The sequence below is a fragment of the Protopterus annectens genome, chromosome 11.part0 (genome assembly GCF_019279795.1).
Source record: "Protopterus annectens isolate FY-2018-M chromosome 11.part0, PAN1.0, whole genome shotgun sequence".
In the NCBI taxonomy this organism is placed as follows: Eukaryota; Metazoa; Chordata; order Ceratodontiformes; family Protopteridae; genus Protopterus; species Protopterus annectens.
The window spans coordinates 459732240-459750828 of record NC_056745.1 but is presented as its reverse complement, the minus strand read 5'-3'; positions in this window follow the sequence as shown (position 1 = coordinate 459750828).

The following is an 18589-nucleotide window of genomic DNA, read 5'->3' as shown; positions in this document are numbered from 1 at the left end:
CTCAAGGTTCAACTCTCGGTCCCTTATTATTCAAACTCTTCAGTAATTACTTGCATTCTTCCTGTCCCTACTTCTCTCTTATACAATACACAGATAACTCCACTGTCATCTCTACCTTAGACATCCTCTCAGACCTTCATCTCCTCACCAAAACTCATTTAACTCTATTGAACAACAGCTCTCCAATGACCAATTCATCCTAAATCCTAAAAAGACTAAGCCTCTTCTTTTCTTACCAAAATCTCTCACACATCTTAAACCTACCTTCTCCATTACATCCCTTGACAACACTACCATTAATGCAGAAATATATACCAAACTGCTTGGAGTCATCATAAATGACTAACTCAAATTTGACTTCCATGTCCACCACTGCATTAAAAAAACACATCACAAACTTGGGTTACTGTACAGAAATACATTTCTCGAAAAGACTCCAGACTTACTCTAGCCCATGGTTTCCTCCTTCTAAGTCTTCTCTACAGTTCACAAATACTAAATAACCTACAAGCCTCTCTCCTTACCAAACTGGAATCCACCTATAATAAAGTAGCAAGATTTGCTGCTAATCACACCTCAAAGACACACCACTGCCAATCCCTCAAACTCTTAAACTGGCTAGAGTTCCACCACTAACTTATTTTCTCCGAACTCACTATGATTAATTCCATCCTAAACAGACCCTCTGCCTGTCCTTCTAACACCACACTTATCACACACTATACCCCATCCAGAGCTCTCAGAAGCTCAGACCAACAACTACTGGAAATCTACAAACCCAAAAAATCCATAGGCCAAACTGTCTATAGCTACACACCTCCCTTAGCCTGGAACAAACTACACTTGCATATTAGATACATAACCCATGCACATGAATTCAAAAAGCACTCAGACAACATCTGCTTAAACCTGGACCTGTCACTGTAGTAAGTCTAACACAAATTACCCTCCCCAATATTACTTCTCTCTCCCAACTTATGCATCCTCCACTATCACTTTACTAGTTATCTACTATTTCCTCATTTCTCTCAATATCCACTTACCTACAATCTTTAACTACTATTCTCTTAACTTCCAATCCTAGTCTTCTCAAAGCTGCTTCTCGTCCTAACTGCCATGACAAAATATAACTGCCTCCCACTTCCCCTCAAACCTTTGTACCTAATAACTTACTTGACTGTGTACAAATAAACCTATATGCTTGTGAGTTATAGTGAATTTAATCTAATTGTATTTTTTTCTCTTTGCGTGAGTAATTTCCCCTTTTCTGTTGATTTTAATTGTATAAGCCTTCTTGTGTACTTACACTGACATACACTGGATAATTTTTTTCTATGATTAATGTGAACTGTATCTATAGAATTTTGTTTCTTTTGTGGAGCTTTTCTCCCTAGGCCTCCACTGAAAAATGGCACTAACTCAGTTGGACTTTCCTGGTCAACAGATGTCAAATAAATAAATATAAATAAATAACACAGGACACCTCCTAACTAATTCCACTAGTCATGCACAACTTGTCAAAGAGGAACCCCACCCCCAGCCTTAATTCATGCCTTTGATCCTTCACAGATATTTCTAATTAACCCCATTATTGTATCAGGGAACACAGATATGAACATTGCCATACTCATAAAATCACAGCTGACTCAATTGAATGCCTTCTCTGCATCAAGCCAACCAACAATAGCAGTGTCATACACTTAATTTCTATCTGGGTTATCAGTTCTATTAATGTTGTCAATTATTTGCCTCCCCTTAACAACACCATATTGATCAATATCTATCAGTACTGACAAACACTTTATAATTATGGCTCACAATTAGAAATGGTCAATATAAAGCTGTATCTCAAGGGTCTTTAACTTCTTTGGGCAGCAGAGCCACCAAACCTTTCTTCCAAGATGCTGATATTGTTCCGCTCCTTTTAAAATATTAAACAAAACCCTCTGGATCTTTATCACTTTCTTCCCTCCTAACATCCAGTCTTCCACATGAATACCCTCTGCTCCTGGAGACTTCCCTGTTAACTGATTAAACATCATTTTTTATCTAATCTGCTCCTCTCTTAGCTATTAATCCTTGAGCTTCATCCTCCTCTAACCTTGGCATAGTTGGATCTTATAACCATTTGTACTTTTCTTGGTTTCCCATTCCTCTGCTTTATACAGATTTTCACAGAATTTCCAAAGTCTGTCTAATATCTCCATAATGTCCGGCCATTTTTCTTGTCATAGGTGCCCAAAGTTTGGCAAAGTTCCTTTCTATTTTATGTTGCCTAAGTCATTGTGCTTATAGTTTTTGTGTTCTTAAATTATTGTAAAATACCTGCTTAAGAGCAACCTTTCTCTACTCATGCATATTTTCAAAATATTCTCATTGTCTCCCTTTAGCACACAGCAATTGCTCCTTTTCTTCTTATGTAAACTTCACCTTCATTTGCAATACCATTAACTCCTCTAAATTTTTATTACGTCATTCCCCCTTAATTCTACCATATTTTTCAATTCCATCTTCTTTTTATCCCACTCTCTAACCATCACTTCTAAAGAAAATTGCATCTTCCCTAATAACTCCAGTTTATATGCTACAACTAAGCCATGTGCTTTTTTTTTTTTTTTTTTAGGATTGTCTTTTACATGAGAGTGGAAACGTCACATTTTGCACAGAAGAAAATTTCTTTACCTGTAGAACAGGGAAACACCCACCCTTGATCTCTGTTTTAGTACATTTTTGTCAGAGGTCTAGTTACAAGAACTAGTAAAAGACTGACGGAGACTTGTGCATCAGAAGTTTCACTTAACTAGTATGGCTCCAGTCTTGGAAAAGCTGTATACTGGCAGAGTAAGATCTAGTTGAAAAGCTGTATATTGGCAGAGTAAGGTCTAGTTGTCTAGATAAATTAGTTTTTTTTCCCTGTTCATTGTTGGAAAAGTGATTACTATCTGGACAAAGAACTGAGAGTTTGTTTAAATCAGTTTCTCTCTTTTAAATAGTAGAGACAAATGCTTAAGGCCAATGTGTATGCTCCCTAAGAAAACTTAAGCAAGCATTTAATATGGCTGGGGGGGGGGTGACTACATAAACTATACCCACCCATTCACTAAATTGAGGATACCAAAATAGTACAAACTCAAAAAAATAGAGACCTCTATGGATCTCTTTTTTGGTGACAGCAGGACCAGATGGTGAGCAAAAGTTATTAGAAAGTTCTGTATGCAAAGCACCTCAGTGAAAGACTTATGTAGTCTTGAAGAGATCTGTTTCTACACTGATCAAAACTCTTAACTGCAAGCCTGCACAAATATCCTTATATTCCAACTAGGCTAAACTTTATTTCCAGGCACCTCCCCTAATCATTGCAAGAAGCATCTTAGATACTGTGGGAACATGGATCCACATTTTGTGTGTGGAATTAAGCGGTTTAGAGACACTAGTTGGGCTTCTAATCTGTTTGTGATAAGTAATAGCCCTAAAGGACTGTTTTAACTCCAGCAAACTCTTACGGTGCACTGGTATTAAAAGGTTACTAAACACATGACTCGGCAAGTCTTTGACTTTTGATGTAATGACCAAAAAAATAGTAAACAGAAAATAAAAATGTCATTATCACTCCCCAGTGGTATCAGAAACATGACAACAGCCATTTATGAAAGCAAACGGGTATTGGTAACAGAAATAAGTGGAATCACCTTGACAAATGAGCCCTCTAACTGATGTGCCGGTAGCATCCTAGTCATTTCCTACCTTCTTGCTGATTTAACAGTGGCCTGTCCATACATAAAATGAGTACTGATCAAGTTGGTTAATACAGATTGGGTCTCCCATCCCTGGTTCTATGCTGATACTTACACTATGAAGAAGTGATAATTATAGCCTTTTACTTTGCTTTGATGGAATTCTACAGAGAGCACACGGTTACTTTCAAAAGCTGTAATCTGACTGAGCACATCATTTAATGAAGATGGAATTTATTTCTCTAGTGTTAAAGCTTTCATTTATATAAGCATTGTAAAACAAGTAAGAAGCACTTTAAGAAATGGTTTCATTGATTTTACAAATAATTTGCAACGAGCTGCACCATCAAATCCTGATGCTGCTGTTAATTACACCTCAATCTATACTGTTGTTTTTCTGAGTACATTCTTTAACTGATGCTTTATTTTTATGGCTCAGAATTAATAAACAATATCATAAATATTAAAAAAAATTCCCCCGGATTCAGCAAGCAACCGTGCGGGAATAAGTTATTCCTGCACGGCATGGACCATTCCTGTTCAGCACGGCAGCGCACCATGCATATGCATGAAGGTGCGCTGCCATGCTGTAAAATGGACACGGTTCCATGTACGAGCGCATGGGATGTGTCTGAGAGCAGAGCTCTCACAATATATACACCTCCTGCACTCCAGAATTGCCTTTCAGCAATTTAAAAAGAGCAAGAATGCTCGTAACACCGCAACCCATCAGGATAACAAATCTGGTCAAAGCCATAAGGGACAATCATCCCTACCAAGACAAAAGTTGTTAGAATAACACATTTAGCATAAGCACATAGCGCACACCTCCCAACCCATCAGAGTAAGGAATGTGGACAAAGCCAAAAGGGACAATTGTCCCACAAAGCAGAAAGTTGATAGAATAACAGGTTCAGCATTAGCAGGGATATTCTGAAGGGTACAAATAAAAAAAACACAAGAAATATTTTTTTTTAAAACATGCAATAAAGTTTAAGCGTAGCTGCATGTGCGTGCCCGTTGCTTAGCTATGCTTAGTCCAGCTTAAACAGCACAAGAAGTTAAATAGCAAGAGACATCCAACATAAGCAGTACTGCAATAGTGTAGTGGTTAGAGAGTATGCTTTGCAAGCAGCCATTCCTGGTTAAATCCTCACTGTAACCAATTTGCATTTTACATGTGAAAGCAGTACATAAACATTTTTTTTTTATAATTAGCTACTAAATAACATATATTTATTATCCAGAGTACTGTAGTAGGTCCAGATGTGAGGTGTCAATTTAATAAAGATGTGTAACCCCTATATAAACACAAGTGCCCCATATAGTATATCACACATGAATAAATGTAATAAAAACAATGGGGGGGGGGTCAGAGACAGTAAACAAATTTATAATTTGTAATGAATGATGAATCAATCCCATACAGCAGAGAGTTTATAAAATAAAAAATAAGCAATGCCAAGCATTGCACATCTTTGCTGACTGGGTATAAGCATTGTGCACATATGAATACTAAGCAATGAATAGCCCAGCTAAGTGGATTTGCCCATTGGTAAACAATGCTGAACCTGCCCCTTTAAGCACTGCCAACCTTAGCTAAGCAGGTTTGCCTGTAGCTTAGCTTAGCTCAGCATATTCAAAACTGTCCAATCACGGCAAAGGGTGGGAAACTGGCCATATTTAAACCCCACAAGCAGGAATACAGCTCATAGTGGGTTGTAGCTTCCCACTGTAGGCAGTATGGCAGGAGTTGGTGAGGGCATGTGCTTCCAGACGCAGCACTGGAGCATACAGGAGTCCAAAAAATGGTAGGACTCCTGGTACAAAACCATGATGAGAGACTGCTGCAGGGCCAGTACCAGGGCTCCCAATATAAAGTGGAAGCCCGGGACCATCTCACCCGTGATCTCACCAGTGCCACTGGTATCCCTCAGAATGGTGAGCAGGTCTGGCACAATTATGCTGAGTTGAAGCGGAGGAAGAGGGAGCTCTTGGATGAGTGGGTCCAAGAAGCAAGGCAGAGGGGTGATGTCCCAGCAGTGTGTAAGTAGTCTTACCAATAACTGTTTACTAATATACAGCCTGTGTATGTGATGGATAGGTATGCCTAAATATTTCTCTATTTCCCTTACAGCTGCAGCTGAGAGGACTGTGAATCAGGAAGCACATGCTAGTAGGTTGCAAACGCTGTGTCGCGAGGCTGGTGAGTAACAATCCTGCTTGTAGTAGTCATACCAAATAAATATTAAGTAGTAGAAAGTCACCTGGCAGTATAGGTTGTACTGAATAAACCAAACAATATGACAGTAATAGTCCCATATAGGTCATATTTAAATAAAACTGTAACTGCCTGGCAATAAAGTTCTAAATCCCAGACTGGTTGTATTTACTCTGCAATTGTAAGGAATTTAGTGTTGCATTCTCTGAATAGTAATGTTGTGTTAACCACTGTTACCACACTGTGCTACATAAAAAAATGTCTACGAATGTCAGTAAAAGACTGTTGTAAGTACAAGGTCAGATTATACAACCAAAAGAGACTTAGACAGAAAACACCGAAGGAATAGACAGCAATATAGAAATAGCACACTTTGATGAAACTTAAATTGTTCGTATTTTTAGCAGACACAGCCATGGTTCGAATCCTGGGAATGGTAGTAAGCTGTATGCATAATCATACCTCTCAACTGTACAGATTTTTTTCAGAATGTCCAGATAATTGGCTCATATTTTCGGCCTGTTCCTCTGTCCCCCTGGCAAATCAGTGAGATGATCTCAGAATTGTAGTCACTAAATAACATACATTTGATTTTCAGACCTCAAAACCTTCAGAAAATGTATATTAAAACAAATCCTGTTACTCTAGCAACTATCCAAGTTTATGAGAGCAATACTCAAAATATGTCCCTATTTGCACCCCCATTTTGTCAAGCTTTGTCCAGAGTGTGTGCATTAAGAGATTGAGAGGTATGTGCATAATATTAACTAGGAATCTGGGAATATGTGTAGAAACAGTCAGGTAGTGTTAACAAACATTCCCCCCACAGCTTTGTCAGATAAGAAAACAGTAACTGCCTGGTAATAAAGATTTAAATCCCTAACTGGTAGTGTTTACTCTGGTATTGTATGGCCTGACATGTAGCATTCAACAACATCTGATATCAGAGTAGTAGTGTTGTGTCAACCACTGTTTCTCACACTCTGCTACATAAAAATATATGCCTAGGAATGTCTGTATAAGACTGTTGTAATTACAAGGTCAGATTGTACAACCAAGAGAGACTTAGACAGAAAACACTGAAGGAACAGACACCAGTGTCTAAATAGCTCACTCTGATTAAATAGATATTGTTGTATTTTTAGCAGACACAGCCATGGTTCAAATCCTGGCAGTGGTAGTAAGCTGTATGCATAAATCATACCTTTCAACTGTACAGATTTTCGCAGAATATCCAGATAATTGGCTCATATTTTTGGCCTGTTCCTCTGTCTCCCTGGCAAATCACTGGGATGATCTCAGAATTGTAGTCAGAGTGTGTGCATTAAGAGATTGAGAGGCATGTGCATAATATTAACTAGGAATCTGGGAATATGTGTAGAAACAGTCAGGTAGTGTTAACAAACATTGTCTCCACAGGTCTATCAGGTAAAAGATGTAGAATTTAGCTATAAGACAGTTGAAGTATATACTGTCATACCACTGCCCAAACCAAGGCCATAGGGTATTGTAATAATACCTGTACAGTAATGATTAGAGAAATGATCATTAAAGTTGTGAGTGCTGCAAGGATATATAAGTTGTTAATTGACATCTCTCTCTCTCTCCCCTCCACCATATCTGCAACAATAATATAGACACACAAATCAATGGGTATGTTTACACCAGACCTACTGTTGGAACATATGCCCTATTGTTCAACAAATATTGAAATGTGTTTCTATTAATGTTCCATGTTGAAATGCTATCATCGGTGGCCTGTTGTTATCAATGTCATCTGCATGCTGTTGTAATGGCCATTGTGGTTCCATATATGCATGTGTTCTGCTTGCTATACAACTGTTCCAAATCTGGTGTTTTGGGTTAATGGGAATATCTATGAATGCTGTTATAACTAATCCTGGATTGTGTTGTCTATTACTAACCCACATATGCTCTAAAACTGCAACACCATAGCATGTTTGGGAAGGCTGGTCCCAGTGGACCCACATCTCCCACCTCATCTGGCCGTGGAACCGGGCCTCTGCACATCTGGGACCCACCCCGGGACCTCCTCATCTGCTGGTCCTGCACCACCTTTGGGTGGAACAACCTCAGGGGATGGGGCTCGTTCCCCCCCCCCCGGGAACGGGTGCAGACTGGATCCTGTCACCTGAAGTCAGGTCCAGGGATTGGTGCATAGCGAGCTCCGAAGGGAGTTTGGAGATCTGCTATGCCACCTTGAGGGCCGCATGGTGCATTTAGAGGGTCAGCGTGCCCCTCCTGCTCAGCCCCCAGCGCAGCCACCTTTGGAGCTGTGAAGGTGCAGTGGTGACTGCCCATGGGTGGGGACCTCAGTCCCACTGTTTCCATTTGGGGGCTCATGGGCTTCCGATTTCCAAACACCACTCCCTGTCCAAGGTGTTTACCCCCACATGTATCATATACTGCCCCTGTATACTGTCTTGTCTTTCTTCACTGTATTCCTACCCAACCTACCTCCCCAAATATACCTACTATCTTTCTCCAACTTCCCACTCTTACCTTTAAAAAAAAGGGCAATCTGTTCCCCCCAAAAAATGTTCCCCATACATAGCTGTCCATTTTGCACACATGTCCACTGGACACATAATCTGGTCTAATTGGCTTCACAACACATTATTGTTGTCCTCACCCCTCTCTCAGGGGTTTGGGTGTCCAAATATACCTCCAAATTCAGTATATATACAAAGCTGTTACTGTAGAAGAAATGAACAGCTATGGACCTTCCCTACACCCATCCTGCACATCCCTAGCTACTTTCCCTATTGTCTTTCCCTCTTTGTGCACCCTTTTTCACCACTTTCCTATCACCTCTTTTTTCTTTTCTTTTATAGAAATTAGCACAGGAATAAGCATTTTTAAGCAGTAGTAAGCGGGTTTAAGCTTGTTTGTGCTGTGTTAAGCAATGCCTACACAGATTAAGCACTTTTCAGGCTAACTGTCTGTAAGCCTATTTAACCAGAAGTTAGCATTGCTTACCACCACACAAACCTGCTTACAACTGCTTAAAAGTGGCTTAATCACTCTGTATCCAACAGCCCTTGTTCTGCCCAGCAACAAAATAATCAGCCCTTGCAAGTCTAGAACCCAGGACTGTGCCACACCATAGGCACAGTAAGTTACCACTAAGCCATTTGAGCTGTAAATAAGTGTGATATTTTCTCAAGCATATCATGCAGCACAGTCATTCAACAGTTGGAAACATGTATTTATATATGTATATGCACGTGTGTGTGTGTGTGTGTGTGTGTGTGTGTGTGTGTGTGTGTGTGTGTGTATATATATATATATATATATATATATATATATATATATATGTGTGTGTGTGTGTGTGTGTGTGTGTATTGCATTTGGACATCAGATCCACACTCTGAACCTCTCACTGCAAAACATCTGACCAAAGGCACTGTAAATGGAGGTGAAGGGGCCCAAAATAGGGATCTCTTGCAATTATTGTGATTATCCCTTCCTTCACAGCTGAACTGATCTGCCTTGCAACAAAATAACCAGCATGTGCTAGTCTTGAACCCAGGACCATGCACAACATAGCCACAACAAGTTACCAGTAAGCCATCTCAGCTGTAAGATGTTGGGATGATTTCTCTAACATATCATGCAGAACAATCAGTCTACCATAAGGAATGTACAATGTGGAAGCACTAAAAATTCTAATGATACATACACACACACACACACACACACACATATATATATATATATATATATATATATATATACACACACACACACACACACACACACACACACACACACACACACACACATACACATACATACATATATAAATATATAAATACTTATAGATATATATAAAGAGATAGAGGGTGCACAGCATATCAAACAGCCATTATTCCCACAGTTGCCACCTTTTCGAATGGCCAGTGTCTGATTCTTTCCTACAAATGAGAATTATTGCATGAAACATATACCCACACACAATGCAAAGGACATGACACCACACTCAGACTGCATACATATAAATGTTTATTTGTGTACTATTTCAGTTGTTTATGCCATTTCTTATAGCATTTAGGTGTTTGAAATACATAATAACTGATTAATGCAACTCTCAAGGAAAACATATGATACAGTAATCTGCAAACATATACTTTGCTGTCTAGACTAAAGCCTTCAAGTAGTACAACAGTGAAAAATACACATGCCTTGAAGATGAGAATCAATCAACACTTAATTACAGATGTAGTTCAACAGCCTCCAATTACACTCTGTACTCAACCCCCTAGGAAGAAAAGTATCAGTTGTCACAATGTAAATGTATCCGTTACATAACAATGCTTAACTTAAAATGTCACTATCACACTGACAAACAGAACTGTGTGCAAGACAGTAAGGTCTAGCCCACCACTGTTCCCATGGTGAAACATATGAAAATGTACAGCCATATACCTTAATGTTTCTTATTACTGATATCCCTAAAATTTTGTAATAGCCTAGGTTAAAAACATTTAACACTCCTCCCTCATAAAATGTCTTATAAGGGCATATAACAGTGTTCTCCATACACTGACCTCCAGACTGTACAGGGTCACAAATGTTTTGTCCAGCTGTAGCCCTCATATATATGGACCCTACTGCACAACTTGTGTGGGAGTCCACAACATCACTAGAATGATAGCAGGAATGTCAGCACTAAATAATGATAGACCATTAACTATCCACTTTCTACTGCATGACATCTGGACAAAGCCTGGTATATAGGTGGAGGACAGAGGCCATAGTTGAAATATTGCTGTTATACACTGTAAAAGTTGCTGGTGTTACAGGATTGGTTGCAACATACCCTTACTCAGGAATATGAAGTCAGAAACACAAATGGATGTTGCCATGTACTGATAGCAATCAACGGAGAGAATGCTACTGATATGTCAGGGACAAGACCTCTGTGGGGAACAGACAAAACATGACAGCCAATCCTCTGGCCATCATGTGGATAGGCCCACAGTTGAGAGCTATTCAGACAGACTGCATTCTATGCAAAACTAGCATGTACACACAAACCCTGTAAAACTAGCAGTATTCAATGCATATAACAGCTATACTCACACACTGTCCCTAGGTCTGGAACCTTATGCAAACATCTAGTTGGCCTGTGTGCGCAAGCCCTGTTGTAAGAGGTATATCTACCTGTTGTCTGTAACATCGCTGCCCATACACAGGAAGGATGTATTTCACACAGGAAAGCTAAAGGGACAATGCTCGCACTGTCACTGCATACAACAAAATAAAATGTGTACTGCTACTGATTGTTGCATTGCTATGAAACTGATATGGGTACTACAGTAGGCATGCTTATCACATAGTAATCAGAGAAGTGTACAACTGTGTTATGACCCACTGTCCATGCCTACCACTAACAGCTACATCAACACCCATATACACTGGATATCAAAGTGTACACACCCCTGTTGAAATGCCAGTTCTGTGTGCTATATGTCAATGAGACCACAGGAAGTCATGTCAAAACATTTCTCACCTCAGATGTGACCCATAACCTGTACAATTCTATTTAAAAAGAAACAAAGCTGTTTCATGGAAGGTGAGCAACCATTGCCAAGTGAAGATGTGATATGATGTTAGAGTACCAACCAAGACAACTGGATGCTGTAATCATCTCAGCAAGTGTTTACACAACATATCAGTGTTAGGGTGTGCACACACATTCAGCTGGATTACTGTACTGAGTATTACTTCCCTTATGCCAGAGGGTCAGTTTCATAACCCAGAGAATGCCCATGCTATGAAATAGACTTTCCATACATGTCAAGCAGAGCACCTCACTGGCCCTCTTCAAGAGAAATCTTGATGAGTGGATGGGAAATAAAAAAAATCACCACAGGGATCCCTACAGTGGCTTTACTTGACAGAGGCACTGGGAACTAAGGTTAGGTGGCACGATGCCAGGGTAATCCCATGGGCTAGGCTTGTAAAGGCTCTAGAGCCATTAGCCTAGTACACACCTATGAATTTATGAACCTATATGTTTCCACAGAACAGGTTATGTTCCCTATTGAACTGAGCAAGCTATAGGACACATCACAGGTGGCGATTGTGTTGACGTGCTTTTGTGGGGTCATGTTCCAATTGCACAAGTACCATGCATTGTAGCAGGGGTGTGTACACTTCATAATGACTGTAGCTATATGGAATCAGCAGTACCTTACTGTACAACCATCCTGTACCAACAATAGAGTAATCCCTCTACACAGAGCACATAATAGGTTGCTATAGTGGCTGTACAGGGACAAATAACATAAGTGCAGAACACAACTTGGAAGCAAGTGCATCTCTATCTGAGCAAGCATGTAGGTTCACAGGGGACCTCCTGTAAGGCTGACTATGACTAGAATTCAGACATATGCAAACCACCAAAGTCAGTTGCAATTATGTCTACACATATGTAAGCAGACTCAGAGCCAGTAACACAAGCCAACCTCTACTGGGGGTAAGGCACACCTCATACACACATGCCATGGATACAGACAATCTACATCAGACAGGATAGGTGGGAACATTACCCTTATACAGTGCCTACAACAGTGTATACACCACTATTACAATGACAACTGTTTGTGATCTAAACAATGGCAAATCACAAAACCACATTCCACACCTTTTACAACCTGTAATGTGATCCTAACATGAGCAATGAATGTGTAATAAGGAAACCTATGTTAGGACAACAACTATGGGGAATGCATACCTTAACATACACTGGAAGCATATGTGTGCACACACTCCAAATATCATATTGTGGAAGCAGCTTGTGAGGTACTGAAAGCATTCACTCTTCTTGAGTACAGACCTTCCATCAAGTACAGGGCCTCAGTGTCACACCAAGTAATGGTCTGCTGTCCAAGAAATATGTCCATGACATTTGCCCACTCACCTGCAACAGAAGGCAGCCGTGGCTTGCACACATCTAACAAACCATGAAATGGATCCCATATCTGAAAGGTAGCATTCAGGAGTGGGAAAAGTAGCCTTACCTCACCATTGCATATACCATAGCAAACAGTGCAGACAGTCATGTATGTGTGTATGCAGTATGGGACAATATTAATGTAGAAAATAAACAGATGCCCATCCAAAACAGATGACAACACATGTTGCAAACTGGTCATGGAGGCTGCCCAGAAACATGCAGCAGCTCTGAGGACTTGCAGGAATGTCTAGCAAGTACTGCCTGTGAAGTACCTGTGTCGACAATCACCTGGAATCTGCATAAGTGTGGCCTATGGGTTAGGGTAATCAGACGGAAGAGTTGTTCCACAGGCAACATCATCTATGGCTCTCTACAGATAGCATATGCATAACATCAAGTCTCCCAAAGGCATGTTTTGCAATTTGTAATATTGTCATGAGACTAAGGCTGAAACCTACAGGCAGTATTCATAAAGATACATGTGTTGCACAAGCAACACCTCATTCTACCTCAGGGCCACCATCCCCATTTTTACCTTACTGGTGCCAGTGTACACCTTTAAGTTTGCTGTTCATTAGCAGGAACTAGGCCGGCAGACATGGCATTCGGAATTTGGAACACTGCAAAATAACACTCATGTGTGGCCCATTGTTGTCAAGCATCTGCAATAAGGTGGAGGATGGGGATGGGTGTCATCCTAAAACACAACATTGAACTAAAGCATAGATCCAAAGCTTGCTAAGAATGGCTGTATCTGAACACAGTAAAGGTCATAAATTGTGTCAGACATAACCCTGACTCCACAGCAATAGTGAAGCCACTGCATGACCTCCAAGGGCTGTGCACATGAGCTGACCTTGCAATCAAAAAGAGTTGGGGGATATTTGTAGGGCGGAGTGACCAAATAATGGCAAGTGAAGATGGGCCATGCTAGTATACCCCTTCCAGGAATAGTGACTGCTGTAGTTCACTTAGGTGCTGCAACAAACCATTGTGTAAAGGGTGTGCACACTTATGAAACCTACATATTGTATGCATTTCATTCAGCATCTGCACAACTAACACATTTGGCCGGGCCTCAATGATATGTGTTCAATTATGGCTATATTAAAACTTAAAAGCCTCCATAGGTAATCAATTAATCAGTTGTATAATATAAGAACAGGATAATATAGTGATAAAGTAATCCTGGTGGTTGTTTTTCATAATATAACTAAATAAATAAATAAATAACTAGATGAATGAATAAACAAATACTTTATATAGTACGTGTAAGAGTACAATTTTTAAGTACACATCTATTTATATATACATTTATATATACAAGTATGCCATGCATACGGATAAAAAACACAACCAAATTAAATGTAAAAAATATTGCTGCAGTAGCCGCTGGTCATGTCAGAAATTTCTTTAAGGTTTTTTATGCCTTTTTATGCTTTATTTCAAAAGTCTTGTGCCTTAACATTTCAGTGGTTTACATGTTTTAAACATTTATTAACATATTTATAATAATTTATTTAGAAGATTTGAACTTTCTGTATGATTTAATGTGAGACTGAGTATTATAACAGGATTTTATTCAAAATTAAATAATTGTATATTAGTAAGCATGTACTGGTATAAGGACAGTATTGCTTTAATTTTTAATTAATTCACCAGCTGATGTATTACGCACAGTATTTAAATAATTTTAATTGATTTTATGGTGTCTGATGAAATTCGTGTATGACTTGAACGAAAAGTGCTTGGAGAAGCTCTTCAGTTTACTTGTTCCATTAAACGGTTGCCTTTACGGACATTTGGCATTTCTTGTGGATTTAAAAAGTTTATTAGTGTTTGTTTGGTCACAACTAACACATTTGTTTGATACTGCATTGGATTGCACAGGTCATATGTCACATATCAGATGTGTGCAATGTTAACATATGCAGTATTGTGGCCCCATTGCATACCATGGAAGAGGCTGGCATGTCAACAAGGGTGTGTACACTCCTCATATCCACATTAATCTTTGAAGGTTGTCAGTGTAATTGGATTTTATTGCTCATACATGGACTGCTGATGATGAGATCTGCAAATCAGAGGTCAGGCATTAACTATTGACATCAGTTCTCATATCATCCCAGGTATGTGTCAGGCAAACACATAGGGGCTGTGAGCAACAGAGCAAACATAACTGCCACACATACACACATTCAGCAATGGTGTGTACACTCATGAGGTATGGTGCACAGTGCATGCCAGTGTGCTGTACAGGTGCACAGCAATACTGTGTACATGGGTGCAGTGTGTTCCAGGGGAAGAGCCATCACCTATTAACACAACTCATGCATCACAGAGATGTATAATATTGGTAACAAGGATTGAGTATGGCTACAGTGCATGCTGTTGAGTGCCATATGTCATGCATGTTGACTGATGGGTAATGAGAGGTCTGTGTAATATCTCTGTGCCACCTCACCTGTAAGTGTGTGTGTATGTATGTGTGTGTGTGTGTGTGTGTGTGTGTGTGTGTGTGTGTGTGTGTGTGTGTGTGTGTAGAAGTAAACCATAGTGTACAGGTCTTAAATTACATTTTTTATTTGCCCCTCACAGGTGGCGAGGTGGGACAAGGTCCCTCCTGCAGGCAAACTGATGTTAGTGTCCATACAGTCTCTGACACTGATGACAGGCATGGAGAGGCACAGGCAGTGTTGTCAGGGGCTGAAGCTGTCCCAATCGGTTGACATCCCACTTATATCCAACCCATCCCCGCATGCAGTCTCAATGCCCATACATACCCCATCACCAATGGCCAGTTGGTGGGTGGTAGCAAGGGACAGGACAGTGCGGGGACTATGGCAAGTGTGTCTGTACACAGCCACCATAGCTGAATGACTGGCAAGATACCACACAGGCAGATGTACAGGGGTGCTCATAGGAGGGCTGCTGGCCATCACACCCTTGGCAGTAGTACCACAGCAGGTGTCACCAGATGCATGTTTTGGGCCATCATGGAGGCACAGGCATATATGGAATGTTACACCAGAGTCTGAGGCTTCAGAGGGCTACTCATTCTGCTGTACTTGACAACATCCGTGATCTTGCAGGTGCCCACCATTATTTTGCAGAGGTCCTGGATAGACAGTTGGGTGAGATGGTGGGAATCCTCAACCATGTGGTGTCTGTGGTAGAGCATGTGGTGGGAGTAGGGCAGCAGCCATGTGGACGTAGGTCAGCAACACCAACAGGTGGATGTCTACGTGGACACGTGACAACTCACGGCCGCTCCTGCAGTGGGAGTACCAGCAACAGAACTGCAGGGGGGGTGCTGTCCACACCACAATGCAGCAGGCCATGTGCATTTGGTCCTGGCCAGTCCCAACAGGGATGCAGATCCAGTGGACAACTGTCATCATCAGGGGAGAGTAACATATCTGGGCTTTTGCCTGTTAGCACCCATGAAACACCCTGGCAGGCACAGTTCCCATGTCTGTGGCCAGAGACAGTGAACTGTACACCCTGCCATGTACAGTCTGCAGCTGTCCAACAAACCCCTGTATAGGGCAGCCACATGGCAGACATGTGTGCATACATACACACACACTTCACGAAGACAGCTAGGGCACCTCTATAACTACACACACCACATCTGCACAGCCCATTTAATAAAGAATCCCCTAACCCACATACATGATGTCAACCAAATAGCTCAGCCTAGGCCACTGGCAAACCTGCCAAAACACCCTGTGCATATATCTGTGCCACATCCCTGTCATCCATACCATCGATGCAGGGACCTGCTGATATGGTTCTGATGCACAGGGTAAATGTCCTAAGGTTTAGCAATGTAATGGTGTTGAATGTGTTTTCAGCTTGAATGATTAATGCTTACACATCAGGGTGTGTAGCTGTCCAGCCATGATGCAGTACAGCTGTTATTAACACTGACTGATTGTGGTCTCCATAATGTATTCTGTTTGTATTCTAGGTGTCTATGTGGCAGCAGGATGTTGGTCTGCTGCCCTGTCCTACAAGAGGTGTAGCACTGTGGTGACACATTGATTGTGTCATTCCTGGGTACAGATGAACACAGGTAACAGGTCTGTATAACAGTTACTGCATATGCCACATGGGTGATAGGTCTGAGGGGTGTATACAGGTGAGTGCATGGTGGCTGATGTCAGCAGCTCTTCTACAGTAGACAATTACACACACACACACACACACACACACACACACACACACACACACACACACACACACACACACTTTGGTGTTGATGCAATACACAGAGAATACTGTTCACATGGATGTACTTCATTTTGCAGTGAACTCATTTTGGCCTATGTAATTCCACCCAGACCAAATTGCCAAAACATCACAACAGGAAACAATCAGTTCACCAGTTTAATGTCATTGACAAGGGTACTAGCTGGGTATATATCCTCTTCCCGAATGTAATGCAATCCTGGAGTTGATAAACATAGGTGTGCTGGTGTGGGTGGCACAGCCTCCCACTTTGGAGGGCATGGGTGGCGTAGAACCACACATAGTGTGATTAATTACTTAACCTGTTAACATAAACTGTACAGTATAACAGCACACTAAGTGGGGGGATACCCACAATAGTAACCCCAATGTGGGTGGCTGTGGCCACAACAACCACACCCATGTATATATACCAACTCCTGTGTCATTGTACAGCTGTACAGTGGGGAAGAGGGCATGTACACATCCACTACTAGTTTTGCTTGAATTTATTTCCACAAGATGATTGCTTTGAAATGTTACCTTTAGCCAGTTAGTTCTCGGACAAATGATCTCCTGGGACATATATTTTCTGCAAACTGAAGTAGATCCCTTCACATACACACACACACATACTTGGCAACACTGAGAATAGAACCCCTACCTAGGTACGTATTAATGTGTTTGGCTTTCATTGCACACACCACAGAGCTTTTAGGGTGAGGTGTGTCCCGAGTTTCCTGTTAAGAACATTACCAGGACTTGTACAGTATGGTAATGGGGGATGTACTGGGTGCTAATGAACAATACATAGTATGACATACTGTCATATACACATTGACAAACACATACAGTCATAGACACATCTGACAGACCTGGGTTTAGCAGTGCTAACTACCTTGTCAGTGAGTCCATTCTGTTACAGAGAAATTGCACACAGCACATGCATCATTGGGCTGGATAGTGTAATCAGTTACCTGTATGGTTGATGGTGACAGTGGTCCTCATACAGTGGACCTTGGGACATGTACTGGGGGTACCATGGTGTAAAGACAGTATACCCAGCACCCACACCCCACATTGGATATTGTACTCACTGAAACCCATGATAATGCTCTGACACACCCACAATCACACATTGACCAGGACTGCAATACAACCCCTTGTCTATCTAATCAGTGCTACTACAGGGATATGCATTTATTGCACATGCCACAGGGATAGTAGGGTGAGGGTTTGTCATGGCTCTCCTTGTGTCAGCAACATCACTATCCCTTTGAATGTATGGCAAGGTTTATTGTATTTGGAGAATGTGGCCTCAGAATGCTGTCTCCTTCAAATATGCACACTCACACACATACACACATTTGCCAGGATTCAGAGGGTAACCCACGCCTATCTACCCATTTGTAGAAC